The sequence below is a fragment of a genome, unplaced genomic scaffold (assembly GCF_019419815.1).
Source record: "Pyrus x bretschneideri cultivar Hongxiangsu unplaced genomic scaffold, Pyrus_bretschneideri_v1 Contig82, whole genome shotgun sequence".
Classification (NCBI taxonomy): Eukaryota; Viridiplantae; Streptophyta; class Magnoliopsida; order Rosales; family Rosaceae; genus Pyrus; species Pyrus x bretschneideri.
The window spans coordinates 1,115,299-1,143,117 of record NW_025999823.1 but is presented as its reverse complement, the minus strand read 5'-3'; positions in this window follow the sequence as shown (position 1 = coordinate 1,143,117).

Here is a 27,819-nt window from a genome sequence, read left to right as displayed (position 1 = left end):
GCACATCCCCAAATGGTTATGTCTTTATCATTAGGGATATTGCAATATCTTGGAGGTTCACGATATGACCTTAGTTGCGAAATCTTCGAACCATTCCAAGACTCACCTTACTTCACTACATCACATGTGAGACATAGTTAAGAGCTCTTGTTAATCATATTCGAATTACTTGCTGTTTTTATCCATCGTTAAGTCCCGACGATGATCAATGAAGACTATGCTGCATGTATCAACCTGACCAAGACATGATACATCCATGAAGTTAATGCCAAGACATATTGCGTCTACATCACATCAGCAAAGCATCAGGAGATTGAAGTCATGAAAGTCGATCCCAGAAAACCTTTCCGACCTCTACACAACATCACTGCCGAAGTCAACCTTCCAGTAGCTTGTCCGAGGAATTGGTATGCCTAACTATTCATATGTAATACTTATGGTTCTCAATGTCAAACGCAGGGGGAGTATCCAAAAGTATACTTACTGATAGGAGCATTTTTATGCGACTTAATTGGCTTGTTCTCATGCATTTATGTTGTTTTTCCTTAGTTAGTTTAGTGTTTAAAGTCATTTTCGTGCAATTTCAGGTTTTAGTGTCAAAGTATGCAAAAAGAAGCAATTTGGAGCATTCTAGAGCATTTTTGGGCCAAGATTGGATAGTGCAAGCATGAGGCATGAGGATGGACGAATTTGAAGGCTTGAATTCAGTTAGGGAGCTGCAAGGGGGCCTAAAAACCTTATTTCTAGAAGGCTTTATCTATTCACACATGGTGCCTAATTTCTGTATTGGAAGAACAAGCCGTCCTAGCTTGTCACTAGCCGTCCTAGCTTGTCACTAGCCATCCTAGCTTGTCTCCTAGCCGTCCTAGCTTGTCACAAGCTGTCCTACCTTGTCTCCTAGCTGTCCTAGCTTGTCACAAGCTGTCCTACCTTGTCTCCAAGTCGTCCTACCTTGTCTCCTAGCCATCCTAGCTTGTCACAAGCTCATATCTGATTACCCTAGGGTTTTAAGTGCTTATATATACTCATATTAACCCCTAGATCAGATCACCACCTCTCATACACATTCATTCACGCCAGAAATTCATTCCCTCTCTCTAACACAGCCATACTTCACCATTCTTCATATTTTCTGCCCAAAAACACTCCTTGCCTTCCCCTACATCCATCCCTACCCTAAACACATCATTCTACATCATCCATAACCCCCAAAACTCACCAAAACCCCTTATGCCGCAGCAACTAGAGGAGAAGAGGCTTAAACGTTCATACAATTCAAGATTGAGTTGTTGGAATTTTTAGGTGTACTTCGATTCTTGTTTTCAATGTTTACTTTGTTATTACTCTCTAAGTTTGTTGTAATCATGAGTGGCTAAACCACTAATTAGTTAGGGGAAAGTTTGAAGCCATGAACATGTTTGAAATATGAATTGATTTCTTCCAATTGTGATTTGTTAAGTTGTGATTGCAATTCAATTATCTGTTTATTAAAAACTTGTTTTTGTATGTTGATTAGGGATGCATACTTAGTTTTCATGCATAAACTCGATGCTAGTTTATAAACGAGTTTCACCTAATCGTCACAAGTTTATAAACATGAGTAGTGAAGGTTGCTAGTCACAACCGTGTTAATTGAATTCTTGGCAAGAGTATCATGCATTCATAGTTACAATTGCCTCGTCAACACTTATAATTTTCATAGAGCATAATGATCTCTCATTGTATCTCTTCTATGCATTCATGTTGAGAACCATTGGAGAATGATTTGAATTGTCGCATGCATCATCCAATTCAATAACATAAGGAAAATTTGAGAGTTAATTAGTGCATCACGGTTAACTTGGGGTGTTGAGCATCATAGTTAATGAAAAGCAATTGGAGAATCGATTCATATACAAATGTGTCTTGTGTGGAGAATGGACCTCTAACTAATCCATCCATTATCTTGTTTTCAAGGAATTCGTTTTACAATTCTGCCTAGTTTATTAACTTGTTTTGTTATTTCAATTTTTGTCAAATCAAAACCCCCCCTTTACTTTCTTGTTCTTTAGTGCTTAGAATCTGTTTAGTTTATGTTTTAAAATGTTTTGAATCAAGCCATAATCTTAAATTCGTCCAAAATTGGGTTTAAGGTCAGAAACTGCCTAGTTAGTGTTTTTAGGCAGTTTTGAGTCCTTTGAGTCTTTGTATTGTCCAAATTAGTTAGAAAGTGTCTTAGTTTGTGTTTATAAGTGTTTTGATTCAATTTGTTGCACAAATTCGTCCAAATTCACCAAGGTGCTCAAAACTGCCCAGAAAGTGTTTTACGCGCACAAATTAAACCCTCTTTTTATCAATTGTAGTAAGTATGTAAGTAGGGATCGTTCTGGACCGGGGATTAGGAGGGATTGCAAATCACTTGGAAACTGACTCAAAAACGTAAAATAAAGTTTAAAACACTAAACTAGACTCAAAGAATGCGAAACTAAACGCTTAAAATACTAAAACAAACCAAAAGACTCAAACATCACCCAAAACACTCAAAACTGCCTTAAAAACACTTTCTGGGTAGTTTTGAGCACCTTGGTGAATTTGGACGAATTTGTGCAACAAATTGAATCAAAACACTTATAAACACAAACTAAAACACTTTCTAACTAATTTGGATAATAAAGTAAAGGGGGATTGGTTTTGGATGAATTTGAAATTAAAACAGAAACTTGGAAACAAAACAGATTGTAAAACGAATTTGATGGAATAGAATGGATGGGATGGCTAGCTAAGGGGTTCATCTCCACACATGTTACACTTGCATATAAAATGATTTCCAATTGCTTTTCAATAAACCATGATGCTCAACACCCCAAGTTAACCGTGATGCACTAATTAACTCTCAAATTTTCCTTATGTTATGGAATTGGATGATGCATGCGACAATTCAAATCATTCTCCAATGGTTCTCAACATGAATGCATAGAAGAGATACAATAAGAGATCATTATGCTCTATGAAAATTATAAGTGTTGACGAAGCAATTGTAACTATGAATGCATGATACTCTTGCCAAGAATTCATTTAACGCGATTGTTTATAAGCAACCTCCACTACTTGTGAATATAAGTTCATAACAATTAGGTGAAACTCACTTATATTCTAGCGTCATATTCATGCATGAAAATTAAGCGTGCACTCTCAATAAACATACATAAATAAGTTATCAATCAAACAGTTAAACAAATTGAATTCACAACTTATGAAGCGTAATTAGAAGTAATCAAATCATATTGCAAGCATAAACATATATTTCGAATCCCCCCCTAGCCAAGGGGGGTTTAGTTCCTCATACGTACAAAACAAAGAGAATTGAAATTAAACATTGAAATCAAAGGAAAAGAAACACCTAAACATTCCAACAACTCAAACTTGAATTGTATAAACATTTTGGGCCCTCTTCTCTTCCTCTTTGTTGCTGCACAAGGTCTAAGGAATGGTTGTGTGATGGTGTGAATGGTTTGGGGAGTGGTGGAAATGGAAGGATGGTGTTTGGATTGTAAGGGAGACACGACAATGAATTTCTGGTGTGTGAATTGTGTATGAATGGGAATGATCTGATCTAGGGGTTAATATGAGTATATATAAGCACTTAAAACCCTAGGGTAATCAGATATGAGCTTGTGACAAGCTAGGACGGCTTGTGACAAGCTAGGACGGCTAGGAGACAAGGTAGGACGGCTAGGAGACAAGGTAGGTTGGCTTGTGACAAGCTAGGACGGCTAGGAGATAAGGTAGGACGGCTAGGAGACAAGGTAGGACAGCTTGTGACAAGCTAGGATGGCTAGGAGACAAGGTAGGACGGCTTGTTCTTCCAATACAGAAATTCGGCAGAAATTAGGCACCATGTGTGAATAGATAAAGCCTTCTAGAAATAAGGTTTTTAGGCCCCCTTGCAGCTCCCTAACTGAATTCAAGCCTTCAAATTCGTCCATCCTCATGCCTTCATGCTTGCACTATCTAATCTTGGCCCAAAAGTGCTCTAGAATGCTCCAAAATGCATCTTTTTGCTTCCTTAGCCATATGAACCTAAAAACACACGAAAATGGCTTAAACTACTAAAACAACTCTGAATTCACAATATAAATGCACGAAAACAAGCTAAGTAAGTCGCCTAAATATGCTCCTATCAAATTCCCCCATACTTAGCTTTTGCTAGTCCTCGAGCAAAACAAAACAAAAGAAACCAAAAACAAAACACAATCTAAACCTTCCAACATGTATCTCAGGGATTTCAAACGAACATGACACAATATAGAACATCATTCCCACGATATTTAGCTTACTTTACACTTCAACAAACACTTAATCATAGTTACCACTTATTATTTCACATTTAATCAATTAAAACAACATTTTGAATGTAGTAACATGCTTTAGAGAATTCCCTCAATTCCTTACTAGAATGCACTCAATTTTCACACAGATTTTCTAACTCCACACCCTACACTAGGTATATGTGAGGAGATTGATGTAAATATGAATTCTAACACTCACATATGTTATATCAAAGAAAGCATTTACTTGATTTACGACAATGACATGAATATGATCTCATGAATGGAATGCTACTACTTAGAATGAGAACCAGTGATTCCATATGCTCATACCAAATTCAAACTCCACAAATTGAACACATAACATCAAGATAGAAGTTGAGGGTTGTAACAGGGCTAAGGGTAATGGTTTAACAAAGAAAGGTAAAGTAAAACAAAGGTTCTTAAAGTAATAGGAAGCAAAGTAATGAAATTGACACTTAAACTCACTTTTAATGGCAGAAATCAACTTTTAAACACAAGGGAAGATTCATGCAACAACTAGGGTCAAATTCACTCTTTTGGACCCTTCCTTCAATAACCAATACTTGTGAGATCATTCTCACTTATTTTTCAACTCTTTTTCTTTCTTTTTAACACTTTTCTATTTTCTTTTTATTTTTCCACGAATTTTTTTTATTTTATTTCATTCTTTGGCCGTGCCCTATTATCTTCCCCCACACTTATTTTCTGCAATATATTGATCAAAAGGAGTTCATTCTAAGTCATGCTTCACTATCCTTTAAGAACAAGGGTATGGAAAGTCCTAATCTAGGCTAGGTGAGGATAATGTGGTTAACAAAGAAAATAAGCTTGAAAAGGCTCAAAAGGGGTAATCCTACAATACATGTGAAAAGGGATAGGCTTTTTGGCTTTGGCTTGACTAACAACTTCATCTTATTGTATGTTATGCAATCAATATCATGCTTTGAATGAATTGGGCATGAGTTCTAGTATTTGGAACTATAATGAAATGCATTCCAAGTAGCAACCAAGCAAAGAATGATGAGATCATGCAACGACTTTAGAAAACAAGAAATCACAGATTTATACTCTCCAAAGAACGTTATAGGCTCAAGTCTCACAAGGATGTAGCTTTAGTTTAAGTTCCTTTGTTCAAGCATGTTACAAAAACAGATTTTCTCTTTGTAATTACATGTGAATTCATAAGCTATAACCATAACCAAGCATAAACCAAAGCATAAATCAACTTCCAGCCATGTTTACAACATTCTTTAATAGTCATTTGGGTGCCTCAGCAAAGCATCAGGAGATTGAAGTCATGAAAGTCGATCCCAGAAAACCTTTCCGACCTCTACACAACGTCACTGCCGAAGTCAACCTTCCAGTAGCTTGTCCGAGGAATTGGTATGCCTAACTATTCATATGTAATACTTATGGTTCTCAATGTCAAACGCAGGGGGAGTATCCAAAAGTATACTTACTTGATCTTAATGTACTCTTTTTCCCTACGATTAGGAGCATTTTTCCCATCGGTTTTTTGCTACCTAACTAGATTTTGATGAGGCACCCATTTTGGGCTGGTTATACCCTTGTGAGCTATTCTCCTTGCATTCAGAAGACGCTTAGTTTTGACTTAATGCAACTTCTCACTTTTCTCCTTAGTCTATGGGTTTTTATCCCACCTTGGGTTTTACCATAGTGAGGTTTTGTGAGTTTTACCTTTATGCATTCTTCCATTGTTTTGAGACTTGCATTTGCTCATTGTGCCGACGACTTCATCAACTGTCCTTACTTCATCGCTGAAGACCTGATGCACCATTTGTTTAAGTATTTACACACTCAAGGGGGAATGTTGCAGTCCTATTAGATTAGAAATGTGATCGTGTAAATCCTATCATATCTAGGATATCCTTATGGGATTCTACCATATTTCTTAGACTAGGTATTATCATATTAGAGTTGTAATCCTATTAGGGTAAGAAATTTACCTTCCCTACTACTATAAATAAAGGCATAATGAGGTGAGATAACACATACCTAACAATTATACATCTCTCTTTCTCTCTACTGTTGCCACACCCTTATCTCTCTGTCCTTATTATACTTCAGTAAATTAGGCCTGCAACAAAATGGACATTATAATAATTTTGCACAAACAAGTATTTTTTTTCCTGAATCTCACAGTCCTGTCATCCTATCAATGTCACATCCCGGCCTGGGGTCCACCATATCCCAGGCCCACTCCACCATCGTAGCACGATATTGTCTGCTTTGGATCCCGACCACGCCCTCACGGTTTTGTTTCTGGGAACTCACACGAGAACTTCCCAGTGGGTCACCCATCATGGGAGTGCTCTTGCGCACTACTCGCTTAACTTCAGAGTTCCAATGGAACCCGAAGCCAGTGAGCTCCCAAAATGCCTCGTGCTAGGTAGGGATGAGAATATACATATACGGATCACTCCCCTAGGCGATGTGGGATCTAACAATCCACCCCCCTTAGGGGCCCGACGTCCTCGTCGACAAACCATGGCCAGGGTTAGGCTCTGATACCAAATTGTCATATCCCGGCTCAGGGTCCACCACATCCCGGGCTCGCTCCTCCACCGTAGCACGATATTGTCCGCTTTGGGCCCCGACCATGCCCTCATGGTTTTGTTTTTGGGAACTCACACAAGAACTTCCTAGTGGGTTACCCATCATGGGAATGGTCTCGCGCGCTACTCGCTTAACTTCGGAGTTCCAATGGAACCCGAAGCCAGTGAGCTCCCAAAAGGCCTCGTGCTAGGTAGGGATGAGAATATATATATAAGGATCACTCCTTTGGGCGATGTGGGATCTAACAATCAATACCTAAGCTCACTCTCTCTCTCTTATTTGCACCCACATCTACTTTTTCCCACCTCTAACTTCCCAAATCCAGTAATTTATTTTACATAAATTCAATTTAGTTTTTTAAAATTGTAAATCACACAAATAGTGTCTATACTGTATCTAGTTCATATTAATGAAACCTTCTTTGCCAATTAAAAAAATAGTGAAAAGACAATTTTATCTTCTATCACAAAATAAAATTATAGATAATGAAGTAATTTTGCACAAACTAAATTTAACATTTTTTAAAGGCATCATTTACATGTGTTCCTAACAAATTTCTAATTTAAAAAGTAAAAATAAAAACAAAAACTCATCCTCTTTCCACGTTGTCTCTTTCTCTCCCTCTCTCTCCTTCTCATTTCAAAATCGAAAAATTGTTCAACACATAAAGTGTGTGGACATATGCTATTTCCTTATTAATAAAAAAAATTTTGTCAATTAAAAACTGATGAAAAGACAATTTAATTTTTTTATACAAAATAAAATAAAATTATGAATAGAAGGTCAAAAGATAATTTGTTCGTTTATTAAAAAAATGAAATTATGAAAATTAATGTAATTTCGCACAAAATGAAATTTTTTTTTTAATTTTTTTTCGTCACCCATATGTCATCATCATTGTTCTTAACAGAGCAATGCCAAGATTAATCCAAAATCGTTTACAAAATTAGCGAGGCTATTAGGCGGACGATTAGGGGAGCTAGACGGCTGCTGGGCGGGCGTTTGGTGGTTTAATCAGTTACTAAGGGGTGCCTGGCGGGTTAATCGGGCACTGGGCATTTCTGTTTTTAAAAAAAATGTCGCAAGGCTCAGGTGGAAGAGTGACTGGTTGGTGGGGGGAAATAGTAGGGTGCGAATGAGGTAGATGGAGCAGTGTGAGGATGCTGTGGATGACCGTTGCATAGAAGAGGAGGTGGTATGAGAAGGCGATGGATGTTTTAGAGAAAGAGAGAGAGAGAGAGAGAGAGAGAATCAGATTGCAGTCTTACAGAGAAAATGATAAAGGGAGATGATGTACACTTTTTCACGTGGCCAACACCTTTTTGCTTTTTCTTTTTTTTAGTTGTTGTCCAATCGGTAATTTGCTTGGAAAATGCAAGATGCGGGGGCTCTTTCTGCCACTTAGCATTTTAATTACTAAAAAGATATATTACTCATTCAACATTTTTTGTATGTTATATGTTAAACTTAAAAACTTAATTAAAATAGTAAATTCAAAATTCCAATACAATATAGTTTTTATTAAGTATAAATAAACATTTATTTATATCTGTTATAATAAATTTACTTAAATTTACCTAGGCTCCCACCTAGGCATTATGCCTCAACCCGCCATTTGGCTAGTGAGAAAAACTTGTGTGGGGCTTAGGTTACTACTGGATTTTGCCAAGTGACACTCCACCATCTTTCAGAACTTGCCATTTGTTAAACATTAAATATAATTTCTATTAAAAAGTTTATGTATTTTTTAGCACGGGTTGATCATTGAGATAATAAATCTTTTGTTTTATTTTTCAATTTTAGTTTATGTAGTAATTGACACACCCCGATCCAAATATTGGGGCGTGCTGGTCGTCATGTGAAGGTGACGTAGCCAAGTGCGCAATGCGGAAGCAATAGAGTGAAAATACGAGAAAATAAAGTCGACGAGATAATTTACAATAAAAAGATCAGTGAGTGCTAGTGACAAACATGAAAGGAGAAATGCAAAGTAAAAGCTCAAGTATCCTAGGTGCAGTCCAGTATAAACAATACTACACAAGCGATAACTAGAAAATCCTACATGGAGGGTGCTCTGTTAGAACTGTCTCGATGCCTCGTTCGTCACCTACGTTCTCGCTACTTAAAACTTGGAGGGGCACAAAACAGAAAATGTGAGTGGGCAAAAACAAAGTTTTCCAAACCATTTCAATATCAAGTAATAATCACTCTCTGTAAAACCCATATACTTTCCAGAAAATATTATACGTACTTGTATATCAAATCATGCTAAAATTGATAAAGCTCAAATATGCCATGCCAGAATATGCTGTGTCAGAATATCCAATCAAACAGTATAAACATCAAGCAGGTGAGATAAAACAAATCATACTATGCCGGTAATATCAGTATGTCAGCCGGAGTCACCTAAAGTGACCTGTACGGTTGAATCTATAGCTCCTCAACCACTATCCGACACACGAGTTGGAACCACCCAAACGTATCGCAAGGAGTAGTGGTCGCCATAGAACGCCATTTCTTCTTAATGCCCAATCTGAAACGACGAAGCATCTGAACCGGATTAGCAGCAACTTCCGGATGATAACGAAACAAATTAGTGAATCTTCTGTAATATTCATTCGCCGTCAACTTTCCCTGCTTCAAATCAGTAAATTCTTGCTTCTTGCAATCAATATACTCAGGGGGAACAAACCTTTTCCGAAACAACCGTTTAAACACTTCCTAGTCAGAAATTTCCTCTGGGGTCAAATGATGAACCTCTTGTCCCCACCAGGATGGCGATTCTTTACCTAAGAACTATGAAGTCGTCTCTACCCACCTTTCAGAAGGAAGATTCCCTTGACTTTGCAACACTAGAAAAAGTCTTTTCAATATGCTCAAGCCACCGCTCAGCTCCCTCATATCCTTCATGACCCTCAAACTTATCTAGCTTTAGATTATACATGGTCTCCAGAGGAGTCCTCTGAGGAGGGCGGAGTGAAGATTGAATCGCATAAGCTATAGCTTCCCCCAACTGAGCTATATCGGGGAAACTAGGCTCAACTGAGTGACGTGGTTCTTAACGAGGCGGCATAGTTCTGACAGAAAACACCAAAAATAATTAGAATACTCACAAGATATTTAGGACTGCCAAACCTAGGCTCTGATACCAAACTGACACACCCCGATCCAAATATTAGGGCGTACTGGCCGTCACGTGAAGGTGACGTAGCCAAGTGCGCAATACGGAAGCAATAGAGTGAAAATACGAGAAAATAAAGTCGACAAGATAATTTACAATAAAAAGATCAGTGAGTGCTAGTGACAAACATGAAAGGAGAAAAGCAAAGTAAAAGCTCAAGTATCCTAGGTGCAGTCCAGAATAAACAATACTACACAAGCGATAATTAGAAAATCCTACATGGAGGGTGCTCTGTTAGAACTGTCACGATGTCTCATTCGTCACCCACGTTCTCACTACCTAAAACCTGAAAGGGCACAAAACAGAAAACATGAGTGGGCAAAAACAAAGTTTTCCAAACCATTTCAATATCAAGTAATAACCCTTATCTGTAAAACTCGTATACTTTCCAGAAAATATTATATGTACTCGTATATCAAATCATGCTAAAATCGATAAAGCTCAAATATGCCATGCCATAATATGCCGTGTCAGAATATCCAATCAAACAGTATAAGCATCAAGCAGGTGAGATAAAACAAATCATATTGTGCCTTTAATATCAGTACGTCAGCCAGAGTCACCTAAAGTGACCTGTACGGTTGAATCTATAGCTCTTCAACCACTATCTTACACACGAGTCGGAACCACCTATAGTGGTCTGTACGACACGCTGGTGTATATAAATACACTCAGTGTTACGATCACGTGAAGGCTATGCGATGTATCGCAAGTCACCTATGAGTTGGAACCACCAATAGTCGTATGTACGACAGGCTGGCACCTGCCTTGGATCTAAGGTGAGCGTACGGTGCGGGAGGTGAACGATCACGTGAAGGCTAGGCCCTACTCTGGCGGAGCACAAACACCGAGGTGTAGGAATATAAGCTATAACTCAATCTTATCATCACCACATCTATCACTATTAAACATACTCACCTAACTTACCTGAGTGTCTGCGGTACCAAATCATAACCAACATAATCACAATAAAACAAAGGTTAAAACACTAAACTAGACTTAAACAATGCAAAACTAAACACTAAAACACTAAAACAAACCAAAAGACTCAAAACAGCAACAAAACACTCAAAACTGCCTTAAAAACACAATCTGGGCAGTTTTGAACACCTAACACTAATTTGGACGGATTTGGGTTATAACTTGAATCAAAACACTTAGAAACACAAACTAAGACACTTTCTAACTAAATTAAAACACTAAAGTAAAGGGGGATTTAGTTTTGACGAATTTAAAACAAAGAAAACAGATTATAATGAAAACAGATTGTAAAAACGAATTTGATGAAAATATGGATGGAATGCTAGCTAGAAGGTTCTTCTCCACACATGTCACACTTGCATACAAGATGATTTTCAGTTGGTCTTTCGATGAATCACGAAACTCAACACCCCAGGTTAATTAGGTTCGCTTAAATTAACCTTCAAGTTCTCCTTAAGTTAGTGAATTGGATGGGACAGCGCATACAACAATTCAAAACATTCTCCAAAAGTCCTTTACGTGAAAAGCACAATAAAGATACAATCAAAGATCAGTAAGCAACATGAAAACTATTAGTGTTGACGAGGCATTCGTTACTATGATGAGCATGAAACTAGTACCAAGAATTCATTTAACGCGATCGTTTATAAGCGACCTCCACTACTTGTGAATATAAGTTTGTAACTATTAGGTGAAACTCCCTTATATTCTAGCATCATATTCATGCATGAAAACTAAGCGTGCACTCTCAATAAACATACACGAATAAGTTATCAATCAAGCAGTTAAACAAATTGAATCCACAACTCATGAAATTCCAATTGAAGGTAATCAATTTATATTGCAAGCATATACATGGTTTTGAATCACCCCCTAGCTAACTAGGGGTTTAGCCTCTCATGTTCATAACAAAACAAAGGAAAAGAGAATGAAACATTGAAAATAAAAGATGGATTACACCTAAAAAACGTTCCAACACTCCAACTTGAATGCATAAACGTCCAAGGCTTCGTCTTCCTTCTCCTTCTCCTTGCTAAGTCATGGCACAAACTGCTAGGGTGGTTAGTGGATGATTTTCTGGGTTTTAGATGGGTTTATGGAGGTATGTGTTGGAAATGTGCCCTAAAACCAATCATATGATGATACTTTATGGACATTTCACATGTTAAACTAATCTAGTTTAATATTAAGGGCAAACATTATTGTTTGAGCCGTCTCATATAAATGTTATATGCTTAAACGATAAGTCCAAGGAATATGTGATTGGAAGAATGCGATCTAAAGAAGTTAGATTCATGAGACCATTCTTTCGTTGACACATCCTAAACGTTCCTGATCATAGGATTGTCAATTGGGCATTAACAGTCCGTTAAGATCAGTACGTGCTATGTCTTCTCTCAGGCAGAGTGACTAGTCTCGAGTCATTGGTGTGTGTGACATCAAGACAAGTACGTAGGTGCTCAATAGAGAATGAGTTCACTGAACACGATCAACGAAGAGTTCTCATATTCATGTCACATGAGAACTCATGGTTGGGATAATGCAAATTAGTCTTTTGACCTGAGGCATCACAGTTGTCTTGTGGTTAGGTCCTTAATCTTTGATTATGTCAAAGTCACTCCATCAGGAGGGTGTCCATGGCATCGTTGGGGTTAAGCCACTTAGCCATGGAGGCAAGTGAATGCGCAACAAGGGATCTCTAACCTTCAAACTGTTTGAGGGAGAATACTCTATGATATGATTAAGAATCTTTGGCCAAAGTATGAATGAGATTTAGGAATGTGTTCCAAATCACATTCAAGGTAATCATATAAGCACAAGACTCACATTGGATAGTAGACATGAATAAACTATCAAACCAAACAATGTGGTCAAGAGTATTGTATTAGAGAAAGACCGTATTGCATTTGTAATCCTAAAACTGAATAGGTTCTCCACCTCTTCTGATTAGCTTGGGTAACCATGACATGCTGCTAGGCGTCAACCATGGTTTGTGGAAGCCCTAAAAGTGTATTATCACTAACGGGAGAATTGAAAGTAAGTTTCAATTCACAATCGATTTGAAAGAGTTTGAATCGCCCACTGCCTCGCTAAAAGGAACCTAATGGATCGTTCACTAAGTAAGGTAGAGTTTGAAGAAACAACGGAGATGAGTAAGAATAATTAAATGGTTTAATTATTTATCTAAGGCTAGGATTAATTAATATGTTAATTAATCAAACGAATAAGTTCGTTAAAGACCTCGGGTTAGTTTTGGGCCACAAGGCCCAATGGGATTTGAATGTCAAGCCCATTAACTCAAGTTGTATGACAACTTGAATAAACAAAGGGCTTGAAAGCCCAATAAACCCTATGGCTGGCCATGATTAGAAGAATAGGGCTTTTGGTCCATTAGGTCACTTATTTGAAGGGACTATATAAAGGACTTTATAGCCTAAAAATTTACATATGGTAATTTTTGGGGAAAGGATGAGAACACAAGCTCTCCTTTCTCTCTAAAATTTAGGCCACCTTGGAGGGATCATCTAGCAATCAAACTCCTCCAAGGTCACTCATTTCTTCTTCATTATGCCTTGGTGATGAATCATTAGAGGTTCTCAATTTTGGGAACTTGGAGAAACCTTTTCATCCATCCAAATCCATGGATTTAAGATGCAAGGAATGAAGGCCCTCTCTTTGGGTGATTAGCCTTTGCTTATGCAAAGAGGAATCTACAAAGGTATTGATTTCTCAACTCACTTTGTTTTGAGTTGAGTTTTGGTTCACCTATCTACTAGGCTTTGAATTTCATGGGTAAATGTTTTGTTTTAAGTGCATACAAGCATGATTCCGCCTTTAATTGTTAATTGCATGCTATTGATGTTGCTTAAATGAACATGTTTTTCACAAATCTTCCTTCAGTATGGTGGTGCGGCAAGGCTTAGTGGTGGTGTAGAGAGGTTTGGATGGAGGTTTTGAAGTAGAGGAATGGTGGGAAGTTGAATGGGATGCTGCGGCAAAGGATGGAATTTTCTGTGAATGGAGGTAGGTTGTGTGGAAGGGAGATTGGATGGTAAAGGGTTGCGGCAAAGGGTGGAAAGTGGCTGCAATGGTGTGTAAGTGTATGGAGGTGTAGAATGGTGGCTGGAATGGATGGAAGGTTGCGGCAAAGAGGTAGAAGGTCGATGGTGACTGCGGCAAAGAGATGGAATGATGAATGAATGAATAGGGAATTCTCTAGGGTGCGGCTAAGTCCAAGAATATATAGGGTTTTCAGAAATTAAAACCCTAACTTATTTTGTTTAACTAAAATTAAGTCAAAAGCTTCTAGAATTAGGAAATCAAATCAGAAACTAAAAGGAAATTGGCTAAAATATGCGGCTAGGGTTTTATTTTGAAAGGGGAATGTATTTAAGTGCAGAAAATAGGACATAAATACCCCCCCCTTACATGAGGTAAATTATGATAATTCTTCTACTTATCAGTTGCCTCCACAAGCTAATCGTGGAAAACCTAAAGTACAATATGAGCCTGATATGCATGCCGAAGACAAATATCCTATCAACAATTATGTGTCTACTCATCGTTTGTCCAAACTCTATGAATCTTACATATGTCAGCTATCTAGTGTATCAATTCCAACAAAATTGCATGATGCTTTATCTGACCCTAAGTGGGTTAATGCCATGAGAGTTGAGATGGAAGCTTTGGAAAAGAATTCCACTTGGGATTTGGTTCCTTTACCAAATGAGAAGAAAGCTGTTGCATGTAGATGGGTGTTAACTATTAAGCACAAAGTAGATGGTTCTATTGACCGGTATAAAGTCAGATTAGTTGCTAAGGGTTATACTCAAACCTATGGGGTGGACTATCAGGAGACTTTTGCTCCTATTGCCAAACTTAATATTGTGCGTGTTCTTTTATCCTTAACAGCAATCTAGGATTGGCCTCTGTTGCAGTTTGATGTTAAGAATGCTTTCCTTCATGGTGATTTCAAGGAGAAGGTTTATATAGATCTCCCACCTGGTATCTGAACATCTCCTAGAAAAGGTGTTGTATGCAGGTTACGAAAGGCTTTGTATGGTTTGAAACAATCTCCTAGAGTGTGGTTTGGGAGGGTTACAAGTTCAATGAAGAAGTTTGGGTATGTCCAGAGTCATTCATATCATACTTAGTTTCTAAAGTGACAAAATGATAAGATAACTGCGTTGATGACATGATAGTGACTGGTAATGATCAAAAGGAGATACAACGCCTTCAAAAGTACCTAGCTACTAAATTTGAGATGAAAGAATTGGGTGAATTAAAGTATTTTCTTGGAATCGAGGTTGCACAATCTAAGTATGGTATTTTTCTGTCTTAACAGTAGTATGTCTTGATTTGTTTGTTGAAACAGATATGTTAGATTGCAAACCTATTGATAGTCCGATCGATCAGAATCACCATCTTGGCTTATTTTCGGATCAAATTCCTACTCATAAGGAATGGTAGCAGAGGCTTGTGGGGAGATTAATTTATTTGTCTCACACTTGCCCTGACATTGCTTATGTAGTTAGTGTGGTAAGTTACTTTATGCACTCACCTAGTGAAGCTCATATGGATGCAGTAATCCGTATTTTGAGGTACTTGAAGATGGCTCTTGGTAGAGGCCTGGTTTTCTCCAAGATTCGTAATTTGAATGTTGAAGGGTATACAGATGCAGATTGGGCAGGTTCTATCATTGATCGTCGATCTACATCTAGATACTTTACATTTATGGGTGGTAATCTAGTTACTTGGAGAAGCAAGAAACAAAAAGTGGTGGCTAGGTCAAGTGCTGAAGCTGAGTTTTGTGGTATGTCTCATAGTGTATATGAGTTGTTGTGGTTGAAAAAATTGTTGAGAGATCTTGGATTTAAACCTAAGGGTGCTATGAAACTCCATTGTGATAACAAGGCTGCTATTGAGATTGCTCATAATCTAGTGCAACATGATCGAAGAAAACATGTGGAGATTGATCGACATTTCATCAAGGAAAAATTGGATGTTGGAATTCTTATGTTTCCGTTTATGGGATCTGAAGATCAACTCGTTGATGTACTTACTAAAGCTGTGTCTAATAGTGTGTTTTCCAACTCGCTTGACAAGTTAGGCATGCGTGACATCTTTGCTCCAACTTGAGGGGGAGTGTTGCTAGTTATATATTAGTTAAAGTGTAAATAGTAGTCTGCTGTCCGACATTGACGAAGTGAATATATAATACCAATTATAACTCCTATATATACTCCACTTTGGAGATTAATGAATATATAAGAAATTATCAAATATTGTCATATATATATTTGTGGTATTTACCATGTTTAGTTTGACACCCTTATCATATTATAATCATTACAGTGAGTCTAACTCCGTTCTTGTTTTGTTTGAAAGCTTGGAGAGAGAGAGCTGAAGAGGTACAATTACAAAGAGAGAAGAGAGAAGGAGGCTAACAGAAAGAAAAGTGTGGTTTGATATTTTTATCCCTACATTTAATTGAGATTTAACAAAAATCTCCATTTTGGGTTGAATTTGCTAATAATCTCCACCACAAGAGTTTAAATCCTAATTTTTTTACCACATGGTCTATCATCCAAATACCCTATCACCACCGGTACCATTGATCCAATTTGGCCAAAATGTTAATTAATTTGGTTTAACACATGACAAGTTCTGGTGGAGTCACTCAACAAAGTCCAATGGCAACAAAGTCCAATGGCAGCAAAGTCAAATGCCAGTATCGATACAATCAAAGTTTAAGGCAGAAGAAGTAAATTGGGGAGTTACAGATTCCCAAATATGATTCGACAGAATACGTGACCCATACTTGGCAAAAGCATCCGCTACAAAATTTACTTCCCTAAAAATATGGTTCCACTTAATAGCAAAGAACTTCTTGGCCAGTTCTCTGATTTCTTTGACCACTGTAAGAAGGTTCCATGGAACATCCCAATGACCAAGGACTGCATGAATCACCAATTTAGAGTCCCCTTCCACCTGCACATTATGGAAACCCTTTCTAGTCGCAAAAGCCAAACCTTCCTTCAAAGCCCGTCCATGTTGAAGGAGCCTGCACCCAAAATCTGCCCCATATCATTTCTCACAACAAATCCTGCTGCTGCCTTTTGCTGACAGACCGACCCATCAAAGTTTAATTTAACAAAATTGTGATCCGGAGGGTGCCATTTAATATTTATTGAATTGTCACTAATATTTTTGCTATGCAATTTAGCATTCGCTTGAAAGTAAGAGTTCCCTAAGGAAGTGGCAATCGCCATAGATCTCACATGTGAGGGATTAATATCCGTAAAATGTTTATTATTTTTGTCATTCCAAATTTGCTAGTATATAAAAAAAAAAAACTTTACTAAGATCACATAAATCATCTTTATCAACACGACACAAAGTTTTCATCCAATCTATAACGTTATTAAAACCGTTATTAGTGTTAGTAGGCAGACTTACATTGCATAAACTCCATACTAACTTAGCATAGTTGCACTCAAAGAAAAGATGAGACTGAGACTCCTCCCCATTATTACAAAGAATACAACCTTTATATATATCCTTAATAAACTTACTTAAGCGCCCTTTCGTTAGGAGTCTCTCGTGAATGAACATCCAAGCAAACATTTTCACCTTTGGTGGAATATTTAACTTCCACATTCTCTTATTAAGATCTCGTCTAGTATCAGCCTGTTGATCATCTGTTTGTATCCAAGTAGCAGATTTAATTGTAAAATACCCAAAGTTAGAGAAACCCCACACAAGTCTATCCTTCGACTCCTCCTGAGGAAGAACAATATTACAAATCTTCTTAACAATCTCATAACTCACAATTTGGTTAAGCTTGGCCCTATCCCAGCAGTGATTATATATAAACTCACTTTCCCTTAGATTCCAATTAATATTATCATGATTATTGTCCGGGATAAGATGAATAATAGGGTAAAGAAAAACTCAATTATGAGTCCAGAATAAAATATCCTAACCATTACCCACAATTAATATAACATTATCTTTATTAAGTTTAATCTAAAACTTAAAAAAAAAAAATACTAAATAAACTAAAACAGAAAAGTAAAACAAAAGATTTATTATCTCAAACTCACCTCATCCCTCTCTCCCTCCTTCCCGTCCCCACAAACCCAACCTATTCATTAAATTAACCCAAAATTAGAATCCCCTACAATTTTTTTTATATATCTTTTAGACTAAACATTTATGTCTTTTCAAGATTTGATTAAAGTGCTTTAACTAATAGACACTTCAGCATTTTCTATTAATTTAAATTACATGTTATTTTGTATTTCTTGAAAATAAAATTTTAATTATTAATTACTAAATTTATCCTCTGAGTTGTTTGATGGTTTTTTTTTTCCCTTATTTAATGATATATTAGTTATGAACTCTATTATCTCTTTTTTTTCAATTATATTTTCTTGATCAAAATAAAAAAAAATTTTGTCCTACAAACGTTAAATATTATCTCTTTTTCCAAATGCAATTTGCTAATCTCACCTATCCCAGCCACAACTAATTAAGGAGGGCAAGGAATGCCATCTTTCGACAAAATATGAACTAGAGAGGACTTATGTCTAGAATTCATAATGTTACCCCGATTACATGTATGACTTTAGATTTTATTGCATGGCACCTTAACTATTTTCCAAATCTATTTCTATTTCAATGTTTCTTTAGTATGACCATGCTGTTATAAATCAACCAAATGACTTTTGAGTAGTGTGGATTGAGTAGTCCCAAGTTATTTTACTAGGATTGGGATATGCATTTGGATTTTTTATACTTGGGAAATAGGAATTGACCACGGTGGTGGATTCTTATGCTAATAATTTGGAGCAGTGCTTTGGAATATAGATAGGGAAAATTTGGCAGACTTTTGCGGATTTTACTGTATTAAAATTTCATGAAGTGATATTATTATTGATCTTGTTGGATGATTAATGTGATTGTTAATTGGATAAATGCTTCGCATGGATGTTTACTTGTTATTAATTATGGAATTATTGTTGTAATACTATTCATTGAGAATACGATACATATGAGAAGGAAATGACATTATTTGTGCAACTGACATCATTTGTGCATCACTCATGTGGTGAGATGTGTTTGGAACTGCATTGTTGATAGTGGAATTCTAGAAGTGTGTAGTTGGAAATGATCTTTTATGTAGTTGAGTTAGACTCTTAGTGATAGGAGCATATTTATGCGACTTAATTGGCTTGTTCTCGTGCATTTACGTTGTGTTTCTTTAGTTATTTTAGTCCTTTATGCCATTTTCGTGTGTTTCTAGGTTCATATGGCTAAGGAAGCAAAAAGGTGCATTTTGGAGCATTTTGGAGCAAAATTGGGCTTAGAATGGATAGCTTATGCTTGGAGCCAAAGTGTTGGACGAAATTGGACATAAAACAAAGGACCTAGCCCAATCAAACAAAGCCTTAGAACCAGAAATTCCCATACACACACCAACACATCCCTTGCCGTGCATCCCATTTGCATTTCCAGCTTCCCACTTCATCATTGCACCACATTCTCTTCCATATTCCCTCTTTAATCCACATGCATTTATCATCATTCACCCTAGCTTTAATTCACATGCAAACACATTCAATTCCAGCATCCACAAGCCATTGCCGTGCATCCCATATGCAATTCCAGCTTTCCACCAACCAACCTAGCTGCCATTCCACATGCATTCCCTCTTTAATCATTCCCCCCTAGCTGTCATATTCCCTCTTTTAATCATTCATCCATCTATAAATAAGCATCCATTGCAGCCACAAAGGATCATTCATTCCACACCTCCATTCACCACAGAAATTCTTCCACAAACACACAACACAAAAACAGCAAGCTTTGCCGTGGCCTTCACTTCCATTTCCAGCAACCCCTCTTCCATTTCCACCACTCCCTATCCCTCCAAAACACTACCCAACCATTCCCCACTCCATTCCACATACAAACACCATCCCAAAACCTATCCTTAGACCTTGTGCCACAACAAAGAGGAGGAGAAGGGCCTAAACGTTCATACAATTCAAGTTTGAGTTGTTGGAATTTTTAGGTGTTTTCTTTTCCTTGATTTCAATGCTTAAATTTACTTATCTTTGTTTTGTACGTATGAGAAACTAAACCCCCCATTAGCTAGGGGGTAATTCGAAACCATGTTTACGCTTGCAATATGAATTGATTACCTTTGGTTGGAAGTTCATGAGTTGTGGATTCAATTTGTTTAACTGTTTGATTGATAACCTATTTATGTATGTTTATTGAGAGTGCACGCTTAATTTTCATGCATGAATATGACGCTAGAATATAAGTGAGTTTCACCTAATAGTTATGAACTTATATTCACAAGTAGTGGAGGTTGCTTATAAACAATCGCGTTAAGTAAATTCTTGGCATAAGTTTCATGCAATTCATAGTAACGAATGCCTCGTCAACACTTATAGTTTTCATGATGCTTAATGATTCTTGCTTGTATCTCTATTATGCAATTCATGTAGGGAACTTGTGGGGAATGCTTTGGGTTGTCGCATGCAATCATCCAATTCATTAACTTAAGGAAAACTTGACGGTTAATTTAAGCGGACCTAATTAACCCGGGGTGTTGAGTTTCATAATGATTCGAAAGACCAACCGAAAATCATCTTGTATGCAAGTGTAACATGTGTGGAGAAGAACCTTCTAGCTAGCATTCATCCATATTTTCATCACATTCATATTTACATTCTGCCCTTAATTACAATCTGTGCATTTTAGTTTAATTTCGTCAAAACCTCAATCCCCCCCTATTTTGTTTAGTCTTAATCTATCTTATTTTGTGTTTTTAAGTATTTGGAGTCTTGTGGACTTATTTTGAGTTTTCGTTAAGTGAATTAAGTGTTTAAAGATTAGTTTTATTTATTTGAGTCAAGTGTTTAGCACCCCTAGTTAATCCCCGGATAGAACGATCCCTACTTACATCATTACTACAATTGTCACAAATAGGGTTTAATTTATGTGTCACATTCGTAACGCATCACTTAGTAGGTACGAACCTTCTTACATGCCCATCCATCAGGTTGTCCATAGCCTTTGTCCTCCCAATTGAAGCACCATCCATGCATAGAGATGAATGTTAAAGCCCAAACTTCACATGCTTTTGTTATTGCCTCCCTATGCATAAACTTTCTCTTCTTAAATTACACCTCTCCTTTCTACACAGTTTACATACACTTCTTCATCACTTCCTCCGCTCAATCCTCCAGCGAGCTTGTCATTTCTTGTTTCACTAGTGTGACCTCTTGGCTTATAGGAATTTTTTTTGTTTCAAATTTCTTCTTGTGGGACTGTCAACTATTTCAAGCTTTTACTTAATTTTTAGGTGATCCAAGTTCCTCTTCCAATTTCCTTAACTTGATTCGGTCGCAAACCTCACCTTTTTTCACATGTCGAGCCACATGCACTAGCCTAATTATGGCTGGATTCCACTGCACTTCGAGGTCGTCAAGAATCGTGATAAATTTCATGTACTGAACGACATGCTACTTAGTCCAGTTCCTGCCGAAGCTGATATGTATTCGGGTTTCGACATTGCTCTTGGGCCCACATTTTTATCTCTGGACCACTTAGGAGCCATTAGTTTCCCGCTCCACCCAATGATACATCTCATCCTATTTTTCATAAACACTCACCTTATGCAGCTAAATTTGAACTCATACTCGGTTATGTCGACTTTTTCTAGCCTTAGGTTTGAAGCTAGGTGCGTCTCTAGGTTTTAAGGATTTTCTTTATCTCTTCGATTTGATCACTTTTAAAAAAGAAACTAGTTTCTTTAATTTTAAACCTAGATACTGCAAGAAATTCTTGTATTTGGAGCCCACGAGAGCCAAAGACTGGAAGAAACGCCCCTTTATGTTTTAGAAAATTGAGCGACTCCTGAGTTGTATCAACTATCTATCACTTCTGTTTTTGGTCCCAAACCTAGTATATAAATCTTCTTTCGCTGTTAATCCTTTCATAACTATGTAGAAATAACTGATCATAAGCTTCTTTTGTAGCTTTATCAGATGCCCTAGGATAGATCATACTAGGAGACCGGTAAGGCTAGCTAAAGAGGTTTGTGACGAGGAAGGAATAAAGGTCGAGAGAAGTTGCTGACACATTTATTCAGATTGCCTCGCTCCATGACTCTATCATCTACTTCCCGTAGTTTTTGGTCGAACAATCGTTGTCTCTTGATGTCGTACTTAAATCTTTCTTCGCTTTTGATATTAAGGTTTGATACACCTCATACTCTTCCCTCCTTGGGATTGACTCCCAAACTAAAGACTAAGAAGAAGAAGACGAAAGAGATGAAGACAACGAGACAGAGCAAACAAAAGCGGACTTTAACTTGGATTATTTTCCCGCTATGGCTTTGCCGCCTTATGACTTGCCAATGTCTAGCCTTGTTGCATCACCTCTTTTTGGCTTACTAATGCCCATGTTTATGGGCAGGTAAAAAAAATGACCTTTGATGGATAAACCCAAAAAATATAGGCATGATTCACCGAATACAAGCGTTGTTGCTATTGTGGCGAGTGGTTTGACTCATTCGATAATTTTGAGGTCATGCTTGATAACAATGTTAATTCCTACAAATCTCATTATCTCCTGAAGTTATTCTTCCACTCTCGACTTTTCTTACCATTCATGTAAACCTTAACCCTATCGTTGTTTTACAGATTCCTACACTCCAGAAGGAAAAATCAGATAGACTAGCTGCCAGGATAGAGTCCCTTAGCTTTAGTCAGCAACAGACGTTAAACTTCACGGGTGATAGAAGAAGATCTCAAATTTTAAAAGAGCTCGTGATGCTGCGACATCTGAAGTGAACTGTGCAAAATGAGAATTAGACCAAGTCAAACTCGTGAGCACCGCTGAGTGCGAGAAGCACAAAAAACAAATATGCAAGAAGATAGCTTCCAGTTTGGCCGATTCTAACTCGTATGCTAGCTATATAGAGATTCAGCATGGTGAATATAAGTTGTATGAGGGCATGGACCCTAACAACTGAAGGCCCTCTGATGACCTTACTTATTCCGATCCTATCTCAGGCAGCGGGTTTGTCACTAAGATTAGGCATATTTTGGTTTAGGGCTTTAGAGGCTTTCAGTTTGGTCCTCATTTTGGCGCTCAATAGCTGACGTGGTTATTCAATCCCTTTTCCAGGGGCTAAAAACCATGGATGTCTGCACTTCTGTAGTCGTTGTACTTATGTTTTATGTACTTTTTGTTCATTTATATTTTGTTCTATTTTAGTGTAATTCTCGCTCGTGGGTTAGGGCTTCGCCATTCCATTGCCCCAGGCCTTAACCTGAACTTTTTTCCATACCTTTCGATAATGGCTTTCAACTTTGAATAAATGAGAGCGATATCCTGAGTCTTATGGTTACAAAGAGTGAAACTCCATTTCGGCTGTATGCTGATGTTCCCAACAAAGGAAGCTCTCCTACACAAGGGATTTTAAAAGCTCCAAGAATGTCATTGAATTATGTTCCAGTTCTTCTTCTCGTTCACCAGAGAGGACTTCGTACTTTTCTAAAGTCCCCAACACTTTTTGTGAATCCACATATCCATCTCGAACAAGGTCGGGCGATGCAAATTGGGCTCTAAACTCTATTATTGATGGAAAGGTTTCTCCGAGGAGGAGTTATGAAACTCCAAGCTCTTGACTTTATTGCCCCTCATGAGAGAAAGAGCTACTCAGCGAGAAACTCTATGTGCCCTTATGCAATAACGAGAGATGAAACGGGTCGTTCTCGTACACCTCTCCCTTGCCACTCGCGTTGCCCCCGGTGGTTTAACTACTCTTTGTTTTTGGATGAACACGAATATTTGAAAGATACTTGCAGCCCTTCGAACATTATGTGGATCACTTCAAAGAGGAATTGATGGCTGTCGATTGCCGTGTCCATTGCTCACTCGGATGACATACATGATGGTTTCAAACAAGGCATTCACTATTTATGCTCCAAGGCCAAGGCAACCTTTCCTTCCATAGATTGGGATAGCCTCCGCATACTGTTAAATTAATTTGCTTGTAATAAGTTGGGCTCTTAGGTCTAACCGTTACTAGACAATGGTGTTACTTTTGTTTTCATGTTCTAGTAGGATGGCTAGACGACTAGTAGGCTCAATGCATCTTTCATTCTAGACTTCTATTGCGTTACGTATCAAACATTTAGAGGTTTTCCTCTTATTAATAAAGGATGTTCCCCAATATAGCTGGGAAGAAGAATATGTCAGCGTCCTTGATTAATAAGAGAAGAACCTCTAAACGTTTGATACATAACTCAATAGAAGTCAAGAATGAAAGAAGCAATGAGCCTATTAGTCGTCTAGTCATCCTTGTAGAACGTGAAAACCAAAGCAACGTCCACTACTAGATATCTTAGTAGTGGTTGGACCTAGGAGCGCAACTTATTACAATCAGATTAAATCTAATCTAACGAGATGGGGAGGCTATGCCAATATATGGAAGAAAAGGTTGCTTGGCCTTAGAACGAAATAGCGAATGCCCTGTTTGAAACCATGATGTATGCTATCCGAGTGAGTAGCGGACACGATAGGATTGGTATCTATCAATTCCCTTCTGAGGCGATCCACTTGGTGTTTAGCGTGCTGCAAGTATCCCTTCAGAATCTCGCGTTCATCCAATAACATGGAGTAGTTAAAGCACCTGGGACAACCCTGGTGGCCAGGGGTAGGTACGCTAGATGAATCCGTTTCATCTCTCGTTTTTGCATATGGGCACAAAGAGTCCTAAGTAGTTATTTCTATCATAAGGGGCAATAAAGTCTAGGAGCCCGAGTTGCATAACTCTTTCTCGAAGAAAGTCTTCCATCATCAACAGAGTCAAGACCTTGATTTGCATCACTTGACCTTGTTTAAGATCAATATGTGGATTCACGAAAGGTGTTGCGGATTTCTAAAGAGTGAGAAGTCATTTCTGGCGAATGAAAAGAAGAACTGGAACATAGTTCGATGACATTCTTGGAGCTCATAGAATCCTTACATGTAGGAGAGCTTGCTGTTTTGGGAACATCAGCACAGAGTTAGGAATGCAGTTTCTCTCTTCGCTTGTTAGCTATGAGACTCAGGTACTACCTACTTACCTTCAGCATCTCTTTTAAATAAGCGTCTCAAGGTTACTCAAAGGAGGAATTTAAAACCTTAGGTGATTAATTTACATCTTTTTGGGATAAGTTAAATCCTCATTTCAAAAATTAAATTTAAGGATAAAGGATATCGCTCTCATTTATTAGAAGTTGAAAGCCACTATCAAAAGAAACGGCAAGAAGTTCAAGTCAAGGCCTGGGGCAATGAAAGGGCAAAGGTCTAACCAGCGAGTGAAAATTACACTAAAATACAACAAAAGATAAATGAACAAAAGTACCATCAACATCAGTACAAACACAACAAAAGTGCAAACACCCATGGGTTTTTAGCCTTTGGGAAAGAAATTGAATGACCATGTCAGCTATTAAGTGCCAAAATGAGGACCTGACTGAAAGCCTCTAATGCGCAAACTTAGCCTATTGTTAATGACAAGCCCCCTGCCTAGGGTAGGATCGGAAGAAGCAAGGTCGTGAAAGGGCCTTTTGTCGTTAAAGTCATCCCCCATAGTTCTAAAAAAAGGCTAGGCGCTAGCTGGGCGATGGGTTGAGGCTTAATGCCTAGGTGCCTAGGCGAGCGCATAAATCGACTAGGCGGTTTAGGGCTCTTTTTATTAACATTGTAACACATTCTAGGCCTATATGTTATTGTTGGGCCTTGTTTTCTTGCAAAACAAGATTGGGCCTTGTTTGGAAATATAAAATGCTTAAATTATAATGAATAGCCAAAAGATTCTGTGATGTTTTTATAGAAAAAATGACAAATTGATTAATATAAAGAATGTTTCGAAAATCTGTTAAAACCAAAATAATAATATATAAAATGTTATGGCCTACCACCTTACTCTTTCACCCTTCCCAAGTCATTTTTTACTAACCTTTCCTCTATATTCCCCCATCCCCGACCGCCATTGCTCATAACCGGAACCCATCAATCTAGGCTATAGAACATCGAATTATTTACCAATTTTTGAAAATCAAACATAGCCATCAACAAAAAGTTTGAGTTCTCCAAAAAGCTCATCAATATAACACAGTGATTTGTTTACCAATTGTCAGCTTTTCACATGTTCGTCCTGATGCAAAGAGCTTCGAACAAGAAGACAATAGAGACCCGAGCAATCAAGATTTGAGACCAACAAAGTGCGATTTCTGTTCTTAAAACGTGAGATGGGGATGTGAGGTAAGAGTCTATGACTCGTGTTTTGATTTTTAGAAGGAAAAAAAAAAAGTTAAATGCTCAAGCTGCCTAAATTGCCTAGCCCTCCTAGCCTTTTTTTACTAAACTTCCAAGTAGGGAATAATTGTAGCTGGGAGGGGACGCCCAACGCCTAGGCGGCCACCTAGAACGCTTTTTTGAAACTGCCATCCCCTCTTACAACTTATATTTACTAGGATGAATCCCCATATAGCCATCATACGAGTCAGGATCAGCCATAAATCATTGTTCTAGACGATGCTAGCTTTGCACTAGGTTAAGGTTTACATAAATCATTGTTCTTTTGGAGTGCAGCCATTTGAAAAACAATAATAGGGTTAAGGTTTACATGAATGGTAAGAAAAGTCGAGAGTGGGAGAATACGTTTAGGAGATAATGAGATTCGTATGAATTAACATCGTCGTCAAGCATTGCCTCAAAATGTCTAGCGTTGTTAGGATAAGTCAAACCCTTTGCCAAAACAGTGCTTGTATTATCCTATTGACCATTGCAATGGGTGACGAAACTTTCATCCTTTTTCGTGAACACGAGTATCCGAGCTTTAGAGGAATTACTGGAATGACTGCCATTGGTCGAGCCAAAGGTGAGAGTGGCCGACTGCTATTAAATGGGCGCAGAGCTCATACCAAAGGTATTCGGTGAATCATGCCTAGATATTGGCAGTGCAGCAAGGTTAGACATTGACGGGTTATACGATGACAAAGCCATAGTGGGAAAATAATTTGAGTCGAAGTCCGCTTCCGTTTGCTCTATCTCTTTGTCTTCTTCTTCTGAGCATTCTGTTCGGGAGTCAGTCATAAGGAATGAAGAGTTTGAGGTGTATCAATTCTTAATATCAAGAGCGAAGAGAGATTTAAGTACGGCATCAAGGGTGGATGATGGAGTCACATAGTGAGGCGGTCCGAGTAAAAGTATCAACAATTTCTCTAGAGCTCTATACCTTCATTTTCATGAACCTCTTTATCCAACCTTTTCGGTCGCTTAGGATTATTGGTTCTGGGGTTTTCGATAAATCAAAATAAGCTCATGATCAGTTATGTCTACATATTTACGAAAGGATTACAAATGAAAGCATATTTAAATACCACGTTTGGGACCAAAAGCAGAAATGATAGATAGTTGAGACAAGTAAAGAGCAACCTAATTTCCTGAAATTGGAAGGGGCGTTTCTTTCAGGCTTTGGTAGGCTCCTGAGACAAGAATTTCTTGTGGTATGTAGGTTTAAAATTAAAGGAACTAGTTTCATTTTTAATGGCAGTTAAGTTGAAGAGATAAAGAAAATCTCTAAAACCTAAAGACACACCTAACTTCAAACCCAAGTACGAGTACGAGTTCGGGTTCAGCTGAATAGGATAAGTGTTCGTGAAAAGTTCG